At 37.9% G+C, this 12,749-nt stretch overlaps 1 long non-coding RNA gene across 1 annotated transcript; it reads left to right on the top strand.

Annotated features, from left to right (window-relative positions):
* The first annotated feature begins 4,485 nt into the window (after window positions 1–4,485).
* Window positions 4,486–12,530, top strand: LOC118243953 (uncharacterized). The gene is made up of 4 exons (XR_004777397.2): window positions 4,486–4,807; window positions 7,690–7,789; window positions 9,151–9,308; window positions 10,820–12,530. It is a non-coding gene; the product is annotated as an uncharacterized LOC118243953 (long non-coding RNA).
* Window positions 12,531–12,749: the final 219 nt, after the last annotated feature.

The raw sequence follows: 12,749 nt of genomic DNA on the forward strand, positions 1-12,749 counted from the left end.
AAATGAAATATACTTATGAATGGTTAATGGTCAGGTTATTGAGGACAGTGGATGGGGACAGATGAGATGAAATCAGCAACGAGACATTTGGGGCAAGGGAAGCATCTAGCTAATTTTGCCAGGAAAGGAATAATAAGTCAAAAACACACATCATGATGAACAAAAGAAGTGTGTAAGTAGTACCTTGCCTAAATCTTTTCCTGGCTTCCAGTGCTGTTGGAAACTGTCAGTTCATCTTCGTCATGTCTGCTAAGCACATTCAGGGCATAGGGTGGGGGGTGGGGGGAGAAGAAAAAAAGAGCAGAGAGTGAACTTAATCTTGGAATCCTTAAAAAGTTGCCTGCATGCTTTTTCTAGCCTCTAGTACAGCAAACCAGGTTGCTATGGTAAAATGGGTCAGAGCAGTAGGCAAGTTAGCTTGTGCAACAAAATCAGACTCCTGGTGCAGCTCTGGGAGGCACAGGCCAAAGCAGACAGTAATCTACAGATGAATCTAGGTCACTGGGGTGCTTTGTAGCTGCAGCTGTCCGTGTGGGACTGTGATCTCCAGCAGGGTTCACAAAACCATCGTGATGGCTGGGCTCCCGCTCAACGGTTACCAGTGTACTGTGGGAGCTGCTGCTTTGTCTTCTTCAAAAACAAATTATAATTTTAGATTTTTTAATTATGGATGAATATGCAGGCAGCATGTGTCTGTGTGTGTATTATGTATGCACATTTATTTTAAAATAAAATATACTCAGCAGGCACATGGCCCATATTTTGGGAACCCATTACACAAATTAACATTCACACTCCAAATGATTATTATCACATATTTATGGGAACCATGCATCCCACTCCATGAAGGCTATAAGGATCTGCAAGCCAACATAAGAAATCTTTTCCCTGGCATACCTAATGAACATCCCCCCACCCCCTGACAAGCGCCCTCCCAAAAAGCCTGGGAAAAGAAAAAAAGGCTTTGGAGAATGTCAGGGAGGTCATCCCACAGTTCAGTCTCTCACATCCCTCCCCCCCAGACATATGCTGATACACCCATCCATGCAGTAATCTATTATTATCATTTACCATTCTGTGACTGTTTAAAAAAAAAAAAAAAAAAAAGCAATCAGTTAATAAAAAGCCAGGGAACGGGGCCAAATCAGGAGCAGAAGTAAAGCAACATACCCTGCTGATGCTGACAGCACTACACGAGGTTATGCAGGCTCAAGTACAGACACAGCCTTCCCCCTCAGGGGGATGCACAATGACCCATAACAGTAGACACGATGAGGTGGGTAGCTCTTTTGAGTACAAGGGCTACCATGTCACATGGTTTTCCTGTCTTTTTCCTTTTTATGTTGAGAAATTCTGTCTAGGCAGAATTTGCTGTACTTGTCTGGGATTGCTGGCTATGCAGCAGAGATTCAGGATACAGCCCCTGCACACAGATGCATCAGCCTTCAGTGCATACAGGGCAAGCCAGGAGTTCCCAGGGAACACCAGATTTACTGCGCATGCAGCAATCGACTCCACAACAAACACACAGGGGGCTGCAGCTCCCCAGAAGCCTCAGCCTCATGGCACACATACTAAATAGTTCTTATCTTGTACAAGTTGTAGGTATGACACACCAAATACCAAACATGTCATTGTCATACCTTATTTCTTTCTGTCTTTTGTAAAAATCTGGCATAGGCAATAGATAGAAAGCATTAATGAAATGATGAAATATTCAGCTTTTGGATGTGGCTTTGGGACATTACAGGATGGATGTGATTTCTCCCCGTGATAACCACAGGATAGTAGACATTTCCACTTGAGACAACTACACTGGACCAAGCACATCTGGTAATCTTGTTTTTAATATCTTTGTTTCACATCTCAAGTCATGTCAAGACTTTTTACTCATTTCCAACAAGCGTGAGGACAAAGGAAGGTGGAGGGACAACAGTAGCTCAGAACCTCAGAAGCAGTGACCCTCTGCATAAATCAGGTATGACAAGGAAATTCCTGCCCTCCAAACCCCTTTTTAACATGTTGATGAGCTTGGAAACATGATAGGAATAGCTAAAAAAAAAACTAGGACAAGACTAATCAATGACAAGGTCAGAATCCAAAGACAGAATAGGCTTTGCAGCTTATTCAATGAACTAAACAATTAAAATCAATTATGCTTTTCTAGAAAACATTTAACAATCCATATTTTAATGGAGGAGGCATTTCAATTATCATACAAGGGTAAAATCTTATGCAGCTGATGGACAACATCTTGAACTGCGTCTGACAAGAAGCTGGTGGCCAGAACAAACTGTCTGACACCCCTTGTGAGAACACCACTAAGGACATGGGCAGAACAAACCAGCACAAACTAAGGAACAGCATGCAATGATGAGGTCTTAGATAAGCCATAATCACTGCATGTGTGCATGCCTTTACAGATACTGATCAGAAAAGATGAAATAGGCAAGGACCACATTTCCAATGTCAGTTTCTAACTGAAGTGAAATTTCTCATTTGCTCATAAAGAACTGCTAGGATTATGCAAGCACACTGGGCAACTGCCCATACTATTGAACAGCAGCACAGAGAAATTACTTGCAAATGCAGGAGGTAGGTAATGTGCATTACACACAACCAATGCAATACATTCATACATTTCTTTGAGAGGGATGTAACAAAAAGAAAAAGGGAAAGAGAAAAAGATGTGAGGACAGGTTCAAGAATGGCTTCCACTCTTGGTAATAACTCAGAACTTCACTTCTCCTAGCGATAAAAAATATTTTATACATTATAAAGGCTTTTACTTATTCTATCACACATGCTTCATCTTTTTTCTTATTTCCACAGCAACTTGTCTTAAATCCTTCAGCATTCTTTTCCATGATTATTCAATGATACTTGAATAGTTCTGATAACACATCTGATATAACCAAATGATGGAAATATTTGTCTACCAGGCATTGTCTCTGTAAAGCAAACAAATGCCACTATGTTTAAAGGAGGAGAGTCAAATTCATCACTGGTGAAGCATTCTGCATATGAGGTTTATGCCTAACAATCACCAGAACAGACTCATTAAAAGATATCCCCAGAGATATAAAGATCTGCTATTGTGTTGATAAAATTCTTTTCATGCCACTGATACCCCAATAGCCAAGTCTAGAAAATGACAGGCATGGAGATCAGGCAGGCTCGGAGGTTTACCTGGATGGAAAGGGAGCTAGAGGGTTGTGATTTTCATTTGATACGAACATTACATAGCATAGAATTTGCAATTTGATTTTGATCAAATATGTTCTGAAAGCATTTTGTCTATAACAGCATGCCTACAAAAATCTGTGCATAAAACAGAGGAAAATAAAACAAACAACAAAAAAAGTAACTGAGAAGGAAAAAAAAATCATTTCCTAACTCTGACATGAATACAATTTTATACTTGCAAATAGCTTTAGCCTTCCTGTTTCCAAAAAAGGCAGTAAATCACAAACTCAGGGGACTCCATAGCCATTTACCAAGTGGAGGGATTCCAGGGCGTGGGGAGGGAGGGACAGCTTTATGGGCAGAAAAGAAACATTCCATGGAAGTAAAATTGCCAGATAAATCCCAAGTTGCAGTCGATCTGCACATTCCACTGTTAAAGAGCCATGAGTTCCTGATAAGGGGTCATTTTCTTACCCCTGGACAAACAGGCAATTCATGGAAAAGAGCTAATTAACTCTGCAATGCATTGGAAGAACTGAAGTACCTGACACACTTCTGTCATGCTCCCTTCTCCAAGCAGAGTGGAGTGGGTGTTGGTTGACTGGAGAAGGGCTGCAGAATAGGCTACCTGATAAATGTCTCTCTTATAGCTGATTTTTTTCTAACCTTATATATTGGAAACTTTTTTTCTAATGGGAAACAGATGAAGGGAAGGGAAGGGAAGGGAAGGGAAGGGAAGGGAAGGGAAGGGAAGGGAAGGGAAGGGAAGGGAAGGGAAGGGAAGGGAAGGGAAGGGAAGGGAAGGGAAGGGAAGGGAAGGGAAGGGAAGGGAAGGGAAGGGAAGGGAAGGGAAGGGAAGGGAAGGGAAGGGAAGGGAAGGGAAGGGAAGGGAAGGGAAGGGAAGGGAAGGGAAGGGAAGGGAAGGGAAGGGAAGGGAAGGTTGCGGTGCCCTGGTGATGATGAAAAGACAAATCTTGCTTGTTACAGGACATCATCATAAACACAGCCATATCATGCATGTGCTCGTCTTAAATTGAAGTAGAAATTTTAGAGTTCACCTCCTTGTCATTTTGTAAATATAGCAGTCATCCACTTTTTGTTGCCTAGAATGAAATAACAAGATTAATTTAATTACTTTCTTAGCTAACACCTGTACTGAAAGATGCAAGAATATATGTGATCTACCTTCCAGCCTGAAGCTTATGACTGTTCATCTGTACACTACGTTATACATTGCCTTACCAATGACCTTATGGATTTCATCAAACAAGTGTTGGCAGTTTCCCACTGAATCACTTAGTGTAACTGTGGACTCTTCTCTTGTTTACAGACATCAGGCAATGCCTTACCAGAACAATTATTGCCTCATACCACTTCAAATACTGATGCGGGTGGAAAAAGACAAATGTCTGAAGCATGCTCCCCTCCCTGGAATGTGTTAGGAAAAGACCAGTCCCTCAGTCAATAAAAAGGATTAAATCTCTTTTCTACAAAATGAACTCCTTGGAGGATCTTCATAGCTCAGGCAAATACTATTTCAAGAGATTCTTCAGCAAACAGGCCAGAAGGTTCTCTGTGAGTATACTAAAAAATAAATACACGATGAGGATTCAGGCATTTGGTAAGTAAATTAAGGGTACTACAGCAGTTACAGCAACATTTTTGACTTAGTAAATGACCACAAGGACCAGTGCTGGATGAGTATCATCTCCAGTCTCCCCAAACGTTTTGCTTTGGACTCCTTCAGAGTGGGCTATGAATTAAAGCAGTAGCCAGTTGATAAAATATTTTAAATAAACAGAGAAACTGCTAGAGCACACTGGCCCTGGTACACAGAATTTTAGTTCCAACTGTAAAAACTAAAATAATGAGCCTTTAAAACAGAAATACTTTAGGCAAAACATAATGTCTGGCAAGGTAACTGGAGAGGAAGTATCTCATGTCATTCATGTGGAAATCTCCAGCCGTAACAAAAGCTTCCTTAGCCACTCAGTAAGTGACTAAAGTTATAAACATTTATATCACAGTTAATTTAGTTTCAACTGTAGTTTGGAAAGCTCCTCTTGCTCTGTTAAATGATGCTGCTAAATGTCATATTCACAATTCACAATCATATTCACAATTCTGGAAAGTTATTGTCAACACTTTGCTATAAGTGGATATTAATTAATACTAAATTGTAATGACTTCCATAAAACCTTAATGGATGCCAAAGGAGAAAAAGGGAAAAGAGGGGGAAAAAAAAAAAAAAAAGAAAAAGAAAGAAAGAAAAGAAAAGAGTTCATCTTCCGTGTTACTACAATGAATGACAAAAGAAAAAATGAACGTTTTTTCACTTACTAGATCAAAAGTTGCCAAGAACTACATTCAGCTAGTAATCATTTGTTTCAAGTCAATACTGACGCCTGTCATATGATGAGGGAATATTAGATTTGGTAACCTTACTGGCACATGTCAGGTCAGAAGAAACATAGCCAAGAAACACAGAACTGTCTCCTTGGCATAACACTTCTCATCATATCTGCTTTGCATGGTACCTAAGAAAAATGAACCTCTAATGAGAACAACTGTAGGGAAAAGTATCCCTGAGAGTCTTATGGGGGAGGAACGTGGCAGAGAGTGGTAGAGATGACTGTAACACTTCCAGATTTTCCTGGAAGCACATTTTATTGATCAGAAACTGGAGTCAATAAACTCACTTGAGATCTAAAATTGCTAAACAAAGTCAATGAAAAAAAAATTAAGTGTTATGATCAACTCAGTATATTTATTGATTCAAGAGACAGGAGTTTTCAGACTGTTGAAAGTCTTGTGGAAGCCAATTGTGACTTAGGCCACTGTTTTGTAAGAGCAAGTAAGAAACAGTGAAAAAGTGAGTTGCAACATGCAAGAACCACATAAAAGAGACTTGAGTCAGTTATAACATAAGATATCAAAGACAGACAAAATAAAGACTGTTTTAGCAGATTAACAGGCTTGAAACTTTAAAACTTATCATTAAAATTGCAAAGGATGCTCATATAAAGAAGACTATCAGAGAGGAGATAAGAATAGCTGAAGAAGAGACTATAAAAGTTATGTAATGGGTAATGAGATCAATATTGTGGAAAATGACCCAGAGCTAACATACCTCAAAGACTAGTTGCCTCCAGAATTGAAGTCTATCTTCTGTTGAGGAACATGATAAACAAAAACAAAAATGAAAACAAACAAACAAACAAACAAAAAGCAAAAGACTTAAAAAGAAAGTTTTTGTATGTCATGGTGGAAGGGATATAAGATTAATCTTTGAGAAGGAATTTTGAAAGATAACTATGGGTGAAAAAAAGCTATCAGAATGAGAGCGAGGAAGGACAAAATTAAATCATTTTGTTTCACAGATTATAATTTCACAGATTATAATTACGGAGTGACACAATGAGTTAGAAAGGGAAAAAAAAATCTAAGACAAAAGCACAGTCAATCCTCAGAGAAGATTTATCTGTGGAATTTGCAGTTCCATGAGGTTGTCTGATCAAAAATTCCCTATCGTTGCAGAGAAAGACTCTTTCACTTGCCACCATCTCCCACCTGCTATCATGTCCTTTTCTCTAGATCCAGTACTCATCTGATATTTCAGCAAGACAATTCAAATCAATAAATTCACAGAAAACTAACTCAGGAAAAAATAATTTTCAGCTGAATCTGTTAAACATAAAGTTAAGAAACAGAGCTGTCACTAAGAGTCCAAAGAACACAAAGACATGCTCTCTTTTGTGTTGACAGTGAGCTACTAGATTTTCTCCATGGTCAAATCAAGACATATGTTGAGAATGACCAACATATAGACGTGCAAGACCAACAAAAGTATATTATTCTCAATTAGACTTGAGAACTGGAACAGAGTAGAAGAGAAAGACCCAGAATAAGAAGCAATAAAATTAATATCTTTATAAAGTATTACAGGAAGCCAAAAAATGTAAATGGTATGTGAGATAAACTAAAACAGTTTACACAAAATCTATGAGAAATCAAATACAGGATTAAAGGTTCTGGTATCTCTAGTGTGGGGCTCAGAATTAGGATGGTAGACACTAAGAATATCAAGAAAAATTATTCCTACAGTTCGACCTATTCACTGATTCAAGAGACGGTGGAAAATCATGTGGAGCATTACCCAATTGTTCAAAACAGGAACTGCAAGAATATTGAAGATATATTTCCTTGGCCAGGAAAAATAAAGGCAAATTTTGAAGAGACTTCACATCTACAGTGTATGGTACCAGGAAAGAGAAGAAATAGCAAATCAGAAAGGAAAGACACATTTCCTTTTAAAGCAGAGTAGGCAGTTGACATTGTTGACCATTACTTTACAAAACTAACCAATTGAACTAGGTAGTGTGAATGTGAAGGTTAAAAAAGAGTTTAATTAGAAATGAAATTATTTTAGGAAATGTAATGTTAAAGGAATGTCACTGTAAGAAATTGACCTGATTTTCAAAAAAAATTATTCCATGTTTTCAGTGCTAATGAAACGGAACTGGAAACCAAAGTTTCTGCAAATACAAGGACTGAGATATATCTGTTACAAATGGATATGAAGTCAGAAAGTTTGAATATAAAGGTAAGTAAACTGTAGGGACTGCAATAGCTGACACTATCAATGTGGAGGCAGTTGCAACACAAGGGTATCAGGCTACGGGGTACCATGTCTTGCAAAGAAAGTAACATTTTTGCAGAATTCATGTGATTTTCTGCAGAAATTCCTAAAAGATCAAAATCAGAATCTGTTCGAGAACAGAAATTGAAAAATAAAGTTGTGACTATGAGGCAGAGGCAAACCACTGTCTTACTCAATTCACTTGGTAAATGTTCACAGAAGAAGCCCATAAGTTGTTTGATGTTTGTTGTTGTTGTTGTTGTTGTAGTTTTGTTTTGTTTTGTATTCTTGGTGTCACAAAGAAATGAATGAAGAATGAATTTCAAAATAAACAGTGAAGCTGATTACAATGCAATTTCTGGAAACACATACAAATATTTTGTGACGCAAAAATAAATGGTGACTTGCCTGGCTCAAAATCAAAACAAATCTTAATTTATACAATAAGCATAAAATGAACCCATGCAGTAAAGTCATACAAGCACTCCTGTATGAGGAGAAATATAATCAAAACACCAAAATAATGGAACAGGAAGTTTTCTGCAAGCTTGTTTTGAAGAACAGTCTGCAAATGTGGAAGATCAGAGGGCAACTCAAAACCTAAGGAAGTTCTTTAGGCTTAGAGAGGGAACTTCCTTCAGAGGATGACCCAGAGCTGATAGTCTATGTTGCCATCCTGAAGCACAAGGCAGAGGACATATTGTATAGAGACCCAAGCATTTTCAAGGTAAAATTATCCTTGATGGCTACCATCTGAGCTAGACTGTCTCATCACTACAACTTGATATCACATATTGGACCAAAATGTTTGAATAAAGATATTAGGAGCTAATAATCTTTTCTAAGAACAATTAAGGAGAATCTCTCTTCTTGGTGATTTTAAAAGCTTAACTAGGTAAGTCCCTGCTATAAGGCCCCAACACACTGACATAACTTTGAAGTTAGTCCTGCTTCAAGCAGGAGATCAGTCTAGATGGCCTCCAGAGGTCACTTTTGGCCTAAATTAGTCTATGATCGAATGATTTTTTCTGTAATAGGAACTTGTGAAGAACAGACTTTAAAGTCAATGGCTTTAGAAAAAATAAATCAAAAACAAAATAATGTTTGGAATTAATCCAAACAAACAAACAAAAATATTGTTTGTTTCTGTAAGAAATGTTTCATTCAGCCTTTTAGACTAAGCTAATGAAATGTTTTTCAGGAAAAAAAAAAAAAAAAGCATCCACTCAGAAGCAACTGTATAGGATAGTTATAATATCTGTTTTTTATTCATTAAATTTCCTTCTATTTTACTTTTGCAACTTCTATTGGATTTCTATTTTCAGTAAGTACATTTTGGACCAAGAACAGAAACCCAGGCTTTGCATCTCCATAGGAAATGGACTAACCATTGGACTAGACAGTTATTACCATTAGCCTTGGTGGTCTTTGCATGGTTTTTGAAGAATTTTACAAAGTGGAACAAAGCTACCACAGGAGCAAGGTAAGTTCAAGATGCCCAATGAGTTTATCACAGAGTCTAAGTTCTAGGGCTTATGTTGCAATAGTTAAATGGGAGAGAGAGGAGCTTAACAACTCTGCTCCTTATTTGCTCAGTTGAAAGAGTGTTGAAAACAGAGCCATAATTCATGGTTCAGTCAGTAAATAAAAGCACTTACTAAAGCATTTTAATTCTGCTCTGAAGCTAGCCTTTAGGAATGTCATTTTATGTCCTGATTTCTGTAAAGAGTTCCCTGGCATGGTCAGGAAACCACATAAGGCACCAGTGTGAAATTAGGTTATTTACGTCTTTTTAATAAACTATTGATTTGGTCATTGCACTCACAAGAAATGAATATAGTTTCCTGTCAAAGATACATTAGTACATGTGAAAATACCCTGGATGCTCTTCTGAAAAAAAGTCTTCTTTGATGGCATTATTTGAATATGACCAGTGTCCCCTTATTTTCAGGTGAATTAGAGCCATGGGTTCATTTGTTTTTCACATTCCCTCTTTGATTCCTCATTGACTAGTACAATTGATTGTTCTTTTTCAAACAGTCTTATTTTCCCTTCATTCACTTGGAACCTAATTCAATTATAGACAACAGTAAAACATTTAGACATTTTAACATGGGTACATTTGTTCAGTGTTGCTCCTCTCAGAGGAATGATTTCTGCCATTTTCCTCAGATGAATTCCTTTTAATACCACAGGAATGCTGACTTTTTAAACTATAGCTTTATGTTAGTGCCTTTGATGCTATGTATCCATAATATTTTTCATTCTCAGCATGACCCACAAAGATACTTTCAAGGATGCTGAGCCTCAGAAATGATTGTTGCCATTCTTGTGAAATTAACCACATGCAAAATAAAAGATTATGCTTCTTATGGACAATTTATCACTTTAAAATAGAAACACACTGCGCCAAACCAATGCCGAAGTTAATTTCATTATATTTAATGGAGTTACTCCAGGACTGACTTCAACTAACTCCATAAAACTATGAAGAAAAAAAGAAAAAGAACTTAGACAAGTCATGTTCCCCACCATGTAAAGCTAAGTAATAACAGAACTTATCCAAAAAAACATACTGCTTTGCTTAAGTTAAGGTTATAAATGCATTATGATCATATTTTCCTGCATAAAACTATAGCCTAGAAGTATATGTACAGAAAGAACATCTAGACAACTAATCACATTTAAGCTCCTAAACATAAAAGTGTGAAAGATAAATATAAATATCTCATTTAGAATTTTAAACTGTGCTGCCTTATAAGGAAATTGGATTGGCAATAATCAGATTAATAACATAAAAATCAAACTTTGATTCAAGAGACAAAATAAAATAGATATACTCTATGTCTGTGTGTAGCTGTTCTTAATGTTGAATGAATCAGTTATTGGAGAAGGTCCTTGACAGGGAAAGGTAGAAGATCAACAAGGGCTTTTCCCAGACAAACGCATCAATTGGAAGTAACTTAGTCTCTCTCTCTCCCATTCTGTCTTCAGGAAGGAAACAGACTGTTTCCCCTGCCTCTCTCTCCTTGAACAAAGTAAGAAGGTATCTTTATCTTTCTGATTAGAAGGAAATGGCTACAAACGAAGGTGATGTCACTTTGAATATCGTCAGCAATGGACCCTTTAGATGCACCGAGGTATCCTAGCCCAGAAGTCTCAAGATGATTAGTCATGAAGACAAGAGAAAGCAGAGGCAAACAGTAGTACGCAACTGACGAAAAAATGCCATCTTATCATTTGAATTTATGCTGGTACAACTCTGCCGCTGACCATCAACAAGATAAGGAAGTTTATCTCAGTTTTCTTCTTCCTCGTTGAGTGCTGTAACATTACAACATTTTAAAAGGGAGGATAAATGTGCAAATGCCATTGGAAGCTTGTGACCATCTTCACTCTGTTGGAAGATGATCTCTATGAATGTCTGCCACGTAAAGTTCCACAGTGAAGCTCAGCAGGAGATGCCAGTGGGATACAGAGAGGAGATAAGCATCACCAGTCAAGCAGCATGAGGGAGAGGCAGTTCTCAGCAAGTACAGCAAATCAACTTACAGAGAAAAACTATAGAAACATCTGAAATTTGAAGCATTCTCATCCACAGCTGTATCAAACCTTAACTATTCAACCCTATCTCCCTCTGCCAGTGAAGATAGTCAGTAACTATTTCATAGGAGGAAGGAAAGGAGGTGAGAATACTTGGAAGTCTCTGATTCTTGGCATCTGTCACAGACCTTACTTGGTCTAGATTATGTCTTCACCGCAGCTAAATTCTGTATTAACAGGTCCACAGATTTAAGCATGACAAGTGAAAGTATCAATCACTAAGCAATACCCCTAAGGAACCTGAAGGTGAGTGTAGGCTACAGCCCCAGCCTCAGATACCCAGGTGGATTTTCTACTCTGTCACAGTGTCCTATGAAGTTCAGGCTTTGTAATTAGTGGTAATGAATTAGCTTTAGCTGCCTTTAAACTACGACATCAGCATTATTGAACCTTTGAGCTGTTAGTCCACTGAAAATATCTGGATAAAATTCTCTAATATTTAGTTAATTATTCCTGTAAACATAATTCCTGATGATTATTATATTTCCAAAAACTGGAAAAAAAATGCCAAAGATAACTGCTATTTCATTGAAAAGTCCTGATATAGTTGGGTTAATGGGTCTTACTTACATGGTTGTTTATTAAGGATCTATCTCTTATGTGTGAAGGCAGAAAAACAAAATGCTCTAAGATACCTCTGCATTTTTCTTTCCTCTCCTCAAATTACAAACATCTAAATATTACTTAAATTTCAATCCAGAGAGAAAGAAGAAGGAAAGTGTAGGCAATACATACTGCCAAAGAGAAGATGTAAATGAAGAACACCGTATGAAAATACCTAAATAATTTAGAACAGACACTGTGAAGACAGAGAAAATGCTAGAAGCAAAATGCCTTTTATTGTAACAAATTCCTCAGCACTTTTCAGAAAGTATGTGGATTAAAGAAAAAACAGTGCAGACAGGGTAAGAAGTGGCAGCAATACAGGAAAGGCAAATGGGATAGGAATGGCAAAGGCAGAAGCAGCAGGAGCATCTCTGATGTGACATGCTCAGCCATGGCATCTTGAGTTGAGGCTTTGCTGCTGGCTCCTTCCTCCTGTTCTCATCTCACTTATTCCTGTGCTGTGCACAGTCCCCATTACAGCCTCGGTGAGGAAAACAGCAAAGCCCAAAAGGAGAAGGAAAAAAAAAAAAGGCTCTTTTGTGACTTTCCCTCTTTCAGTTTTGTGGGAGATTGAGATTGAGCTTTGTCACAGACTAGTGGCCTGTGACAGTGGTCTGGGGAGGTGAGCATTCTCAGAGCAATGAGGCACAAAGAGAGAGAAAGAGCTGCTGTAATCAAGTGGGGAAAGGGATGGAATATCTGCCCTGACTGTATT

This window comes from Cygnus atratus, chromosome 3 (assembly GCF_013377495.2).
Source record: "Cygnus atratus isolate AKBS03 ecotype Queensland, Australia chromosome 3, CAtr_DNAZoo_HiC_assembly, whole genome shotgun sequence".
In the NCBI taxonomy this organism is placed as follows: Eukaryota; Metazoa; Chordata; class Aves; order Anseriformes; family Anatidae; genus Cygnus; species Cygnus atratus.